This window comes from Orcinus orca, chromosome 10 (genome assembly GCF_937001465.1).
Source record: "Orcinus orca chromosome 10, mOrcOrc1.1, whole genome shotgun sequence".
NCBI lineage: Eukaryota > Metazoa > Chordata > Mammalia > Artiodactyla > Delphinidae > Orcinus > Orcinus orca.
The window spans coordinates 84,533,261-84,539,944 of record NC_064568.1 but is presented as its reverse complement, the minus strand read 5'-3'; the positions used below and the strand labels follow the sequence as shown (position 1 = coordinate 84,539,944).

The window sequence follows — 6,684 nt, the reverse complement described above, 5'->3', positions numbered from 1 at the left end:
ATTTCCCAGAAGAAAGCCAACGTATGAAATCCAGTGGAGCGGGGACGAGTGTTGTACCCACTAGTCGTTTGTTCGTACACGTCTCAGGTAAAGGTATGCGTTAGAGCAGTGACTCGCAAGCGTGTGTCACCGGACTGATTTTAAGAATACACATTTACACACATATATAATTTAAAAACGCAAACAAACATTTCACAATGCATAACTTGCCTTTATTACCTGTCCTGCATTGTATTTAGTGTTCTATCCCTTTGTTTAAAAAATTCTAGTCGTGACCCATTATATTGACGCTCAACCACGACTCTCAAATGGAGCCCAACGCCAGTCTGTCGGTGTGTTCTTGGGAGAAAAGAATCCAACAGAAGTAGGTAGGTTTCAGTATTTTTAAATGTGTGGCCCAAGCACTTTACTGTGCTTCAGTGCATCTCCATATTTGTATAGTGGGGCTAAGGTCAAGTCACTCAGCCTGTTGACTGACAAAACACTAAACTTGGAAATCAGGAAGACGTGGCCTAAGTGAAACAGGAATGAAAGCTGTGAGAACAGTCTGAAATAAAAACACTATATGAAAAGGGATTAAAACACGTGCAAGCATATTTAAAATGCAGGAACATAACTAGAATCGTACTGGAGAAGAACTGAATTGATGCTATGGAAAAGTGAATCAGTTATGTATAGGATATTCTTTTAAAGCTGCATGGTTCAAAAGAAAAAGGTGAATGAAATAGAAGAAAGTGATAGATATAAAGGACAGAGGATGGAAAGCCAACATGTGGATGATTGCCCATCAGGAAGGAGAGACCACATGAAATCAGCTATCATTTAACACTTTCTATGTGCCAGACAGTGTTCTAAGTGCTTTACACCTGACTTATTTAATTCTTAAAACAATCTAATGAAGTTGTTCATTATTATTCTTTCTTTACTACAAAGGAAACTAAGGCACAGATGAGTTGAGTAACCTGCCCAAGGTGACATAACCAATAAATGGGGAAGCTAAGACTTGAATGTAGTACTTTGGTCCCAAGCTCCCACTTTTAATCTTTAACACTAGAATCCCTAGTAAAGAGATGAACAATTTCCTAAGTTTAAGAAAGAATGCATCTCTCATTCACAGCTAGTGGGAGTGCAAGATGTCCTAGTTTAGAGGACAGTTTGGCAGGACAGTCCTTAGTTTCGAAACTAAGCGCACTCCTACAATATGATCCAGCAATTGTACTCCTTGATATTCACCTAAATGAGTTGAAAACTTATGCGCACACGAAAACCTAATTGCCGAAACTTGGAAGCAACCAAGATGTTCTTCAATAGGCGAATGGCTAAACTGCGGTACATCCATACAATGTAATATTATTCAGCAATGAAAAGAAATGAACAATCAAGCTACCAAAAAACTCCACAAAGGAACATTAAATGCAAATTGCTGAGTGAAAGAAGCTAATGTGAAAAGGCTACATACTGTACAATTCAAACGATATAACATTCTGGAAAAGTCAAAACTATGGAGACAGCAAAGGTCAGTGGTTGCTAGGGGTTTGGGGAAGGGAAGGAGGGATGAATGGTTGTAGCACAGGGGATTTTTAGGGCAGTGAAATTATTTTGTATGATATTGTAATGGTGGCTCTATGTCATTATACATTTGTCAAACCCCATAGAATGTCAGACACACAGAGTGAACCCTTAATATAAACTATGGTCTTTAGTCAATAATAATTTATCAATATTTGCTCATCAGTTGTAACAAATGCACCGTACCAATGCAAGAATGTTAATAGGGAAAACTAGGGGGAGGGGCAGTGGTGAGAGCATATGGAGTTTTTCTGTAAACCTAAAACTTTTTAAAAAGTGTATTAATTTTAAAAATATGTAAATGTTAAAGGTGCTTCTCTTAAGGTCTCAGCAGGAAATGAGGGATGTGTAGTTAGAAACTGGAAGAAAACTGATTCTTGTTGTAAAGTGGCAGAACTTGGCTGAATTGTGTTCTACAGTTGGGTGAAAAACAACTGGTAAGCAATGAACTTGAATATTTAGCTGAGGAGATTTCCAAGCAAAGAGTGGAAAGTGCATCCTGGTTTCTGTGTGCTATTTATAGCAAAATATGTGAGGAGAGAGACAAATTGAGAAAGGAACTGTTAAGCAAAAGGAGCCATTTTTTGATCATTTGGAAAATTTTCAGCCACACCTTATACAAACGAGGCTTTCGATACAAATTGAAATACATATGTATTGAAAAAACATATATATGTAAAATTTCTGTCCTCAGTGACTTCTCTTTGTAGTTTTAGCAACTGGGTGTACACATAAAAAAAGTAAGCAACCATAGCAAGCAGCATATAGACACTCCCTGAGTGTATATGCAAAATATTGAGTACCTACTATGTGCCGAACACTAATAAGAAACACTCTCTGCATATAAGGTATAATCTAGTGAATAAAAGTCAAAGTTTCCTGAGTTTTTACTTGGCTCCTAGCTCTAGGTACTTTACTTGAATCAACTCATTTAATTAACTCCGGTTACCAAATAGAGAACAGAAAAGGATGGAAATTCACAGAAAACGCATAGGTTAATGATTTAAGATACAACCCTACCTTAGTGATGTATCTTTTTGCACAATGGCCATAATTTTGGTAATAACCAGATTTTTTTACTCAAAAAATACATAATGAATATCTTAGTATGTCATCAATAAATATTCATGCATTGAATGCCTTTTAATGGCAGCAAAAGTATTGCATCATATTGATGAATAATTTTTTAAAAGAAAAATATTTACCATAGCTTAACAGATACACACAAAAAACATATGAAAGCGAACCACTCAATGCATTTACACAAAGCAAACACACCCATGTACCCAGCACCCAATCTGAGAACCAAAATCATTATCAGAATCCCAGAAACTCCTTCCGAGGGTAGTGGGACCTCCCAGTCACTACCTACCAAGGGTAATCATTACCCTGATTTCTACTGTACAAGGAACATTAATTTCACCTGTTTTTGAACTTTCAAAAGTTGGAATGCACTATAATATGTGTTTTTTGTCTGGCTTTTTCCACTCAATATTAGTTAGTGAGATTTAATCCATGTGGTTGTGTGTACTTGTAATTCATTCACTCTCGTGGTGTGGTATTACATTGGGAAAACCTCTCAATATGTCTTTTCTACTGTAGGTGGACATTTGTGTTGTTCGAGTTTCGGCCTAAAATAATAACTAGACTACTTTGTGTTTCTTACAACTCAACCCTGGCTCTTCCTTTACTGAGATCTATTCTGATATGTTTAAACTTTTTTTCAGTGCAGTAAAAGTTGCAGCTGTGTCCAGTCCTTGTTCCCTGTTACCCTAAAACAAACTCCTGTTGATAAATAATTTTGGTTCAAATGCATCACTAATTGCTTTCTGTTTTGCATATATATATATATATTTAATTTTATTTATTTATTTGTATTTTTGGCTGCCTTGAGTCTTTGTTTCTGCGCGCGGGCTTTTCTCTAGTTGCGGTGAGCAGGGGCCACTCTTCGTTGCGGTTCTCGGGCTTCTCATTGGGTGGCCTCTCTTGCTGCAGAAGAGCATGGGCTCCAGGCTGCGTGGGCTTCAATAGTTGTAGCACTCAGGCTCAGTAGTTGTGGCTCACAGGCTCCAGAGCGCAGGCCCAGTAGTTGTGGCGCATGGTCCCAGTTCCTCCGCGGCATGTGGGATCTGCCCGGAACAGGGCTTGAACCCGTGTCCCCTGCACTAGCAGGCAGATTCCCAACCACTGCACCACTAGGGAAGCCCCTGCATATATTTTTTTTAAGCACAAGGTTTTCTTTGGTATGTAACTTCAGGCAAAACTAGCGTTCCAAATGACTTCAGGAAAAAAAAAAAAATATATATATATATATATGCTTGATAAAAATCTATACATCGAATAAAGTGATATGTATAAATTATGGACAGCAATCTTTTATAGCATAATTTCTATCAAAACTGCTTCTTGCCTCTCCTGTCAGAGCAGGTCGTCTGCCATAAAACCACTGGACATCTTACGTCTCTCTGTCTTCGTCTCACTCTCTTCTCTACCTCTCCTTCTCCCTCTCCCTCTCGTCCCTCTTCCTCACTTCTCTGTTTAGGCAACGTGGTTTCTCTGTTTGTGATCGTCTTCCTCTTTTCTTAAATCATTAGTAAATAATACCAAGAAGTAGACAAAAGCCAATTACAGTAATGTTTGCACTGGACAGGCTCAGGAAAACACGTGACCCGCAGTTTTGACTCAGATGGAAAAGTAAGAAGGGGGAAAGGAAACATATTTGCGTTGGTTAGATTTCGAGAACATGAACTCCTGTCTTGGCCAAAAATCAAACTAGGATCTTCCTTTTAGAAGGTAGCCAGGTTCCAGGGGCGACAGGAACTCACAAACCATCTATAAATTTTGTTCTTAACGTGACGAGAGCGTGGAAACACACTGTGAAATGCAAAGCACGGTGCAAACACAATGGGATTGATGTTCCCTTAGGATTGATGTGGGCTCGGCACTTGGGGACACCAGAGCAAGGGGATGCAAGGAGGCTTTTCTGCATCATTTCCCTCGCCCTTTACTCAGGACGCAAGTCATCGAACTAAGTTCCTCTCTGAAAGCCACTAGCCACTAGCTCTTCAAGGAGCTTCAGTGCCTGAAAGTTTCAAACAAAAGCTACACGTATCAGGCCTAAAACTAGGATGACAGTCTGATTCCACTTCGTTGGGTGGTTAGTTTGGTTCCAGGTGAGGACATTACAGAGGCCTCAAGTTGTCTGGAAAACCTATTGCTGATGCGGTGAGGACACCCCGTTTTAAGGCTCTCGACTCCTGCAGTTGCCCAGCGAGGTTGACCTCCACGCCAAACTTGCACTTCACCTGAGGGTTTCTATCCAATTTGCAGAGTGCGTTTTCTTGCACTCCAGCTCATTTTTATCCTTTCTTCCCTTTTTGCCCTTACTTTACATCAGCCAGTGAAATTTCTATTTAAGTATTTAACAGCATTTATTATTACTCGTGTAGTCGTGGCCGAGTGGTTAAGGCGATGGACTAGAAATCCATTGGGGTTTCCCCGCGCAGGTTCGAATCCTGCCGACTACGTTAGCTTTAGCGAGCAAAATATGAAATTTATTATCTGACTATGTAGGTTTGCAAGCAACCTCTTTTTCCTTTGCCTCTGTGCACTTCCTTCCTTGGAAACTTGAAAGTATTTCTGGAGTCAACGGATGCCCCTGGTAGGGTTTAGCAACTACCTCCGTGTTCAGTAGATTCAGATCATGGCTGTGAGTATAGATAGGAACCGGTGCACTGGTTCCTTTTTGTCTTTTACCGTAAGGTTGTCACATAGCGCCATCGCCGGCCGCCCCTCTGTGCTGCCTGTTCTGGGAAGTGAGGGACGGACTGGAGTGGACTCAAGGCTAGACTTGGACAGATTCGGCTCGGACGCTGAATCGCATAATGTATGCTTGATAGCAGGAAGCGTAGCCTGCACAGTGACGTAATAAAGACAACAGTGAGCAACTGTATGGAGATTCCTCCAGAGTAGCATACTGTGTTTTCCACATTAGTGCAGTAGTGTATATCTCTACCTGTCATGCTGGAGACCATAGTTCAATTACGCTACACGTTGGCCATTGTCTCTCTTCTAGTTAACCACCAAGGACTGGGGTTCAGGAAGTAACGTGAAGAGAGGATGGCCTCTCCACAAATACCAAGTGATACAGCCGGTTTGGTGACAAGTGAAGATTACATCTTGATGTGATGTAAATATATACTATTATGTGTACATATGTACTTTAAAATACATGCATATATACACATTTAAGAGTATATATTTTAAAAGCATATATATGTGTGTGTGTACTTTTCTCTCATGTATATGACAGAGAGAAAAGGAAAAGAAAATGCAGTAATATGCTAAATATGCTAACATTTGGGGACTGGGATAGCCAGGAATTCTCTGTATTCTTGTAACTTTTCTGTCACTCTGAAATTATTTCAAAATTAAATTATTTTAAAATAAAAAGTTAAAAGAAAAAGGACTAATAAAACTATAAATGAAAAATATATTCATTGACATTTAAAAGCACAGATATGCAATTTGAACCATAGATATAAAAGAGATAAGAAGTAAATTAATGAATAAGAGTTTAGAATTGATGAAGGAATGGGATGCAAACTGCTACAGTGAGCAAGAAAATTCATAACCATGAGAAGAGCTAAATAGAGAGTGCGTGCCTAAAACAGTATTGTTCAATAATGACTATATTTTGGGATATGAAAATAAGATGGTACTATAATTCAAAACAGCAGTAACATGTATGATGGGAAGGTGTGGCCATAATCCAAATTATTCTATGCTCCTTTATAATAATGAATAAGTTCAGAATTAGATGTTCACTCAAAACATGATACATACTTTGGACCAATTGCTGAATGGATGAGTCTTAAAATCAGTATTTTTGTGGGCCATGTTCAAAGCCAAACAGCTTTTCTTTTTAATGAAGGAACATCCTTCCAAAATATAAGAATAAATTTGAAATTTTAATTTAGAATTAATTTTTAACATTTTATCAAATTTAGTCGAATTTAAAAGTTAATATTTTTATGCAGCACTGCCAGACACTAGATTATTTCTTCAGTAATTCTATTGCACAGTTGAGTGATCAAAGTCCATTCCTTTTCAACT

At 38.7% G+C, this 6,684-nt stretch overlaps 1 non-coding gene across 1 annotated transcript; it reads left to right on the top strand.

The window, feature by feature from the left end:
- The first annotated feature begins 5,014 nt into the window (after positions 1–5,014).
- TRNAS-AGA (transfer RNA serine (anticodon AGA)) lies at positions 5,015–5,096 on the top strand. Its single transcript has one exon. It is a non-coding gene; the product is annotated as a tRNA-Ser (tRNA).
- The last annotated feature ends 1,588 nt before the right edge of the window (positions 5,097–6,684 follow it).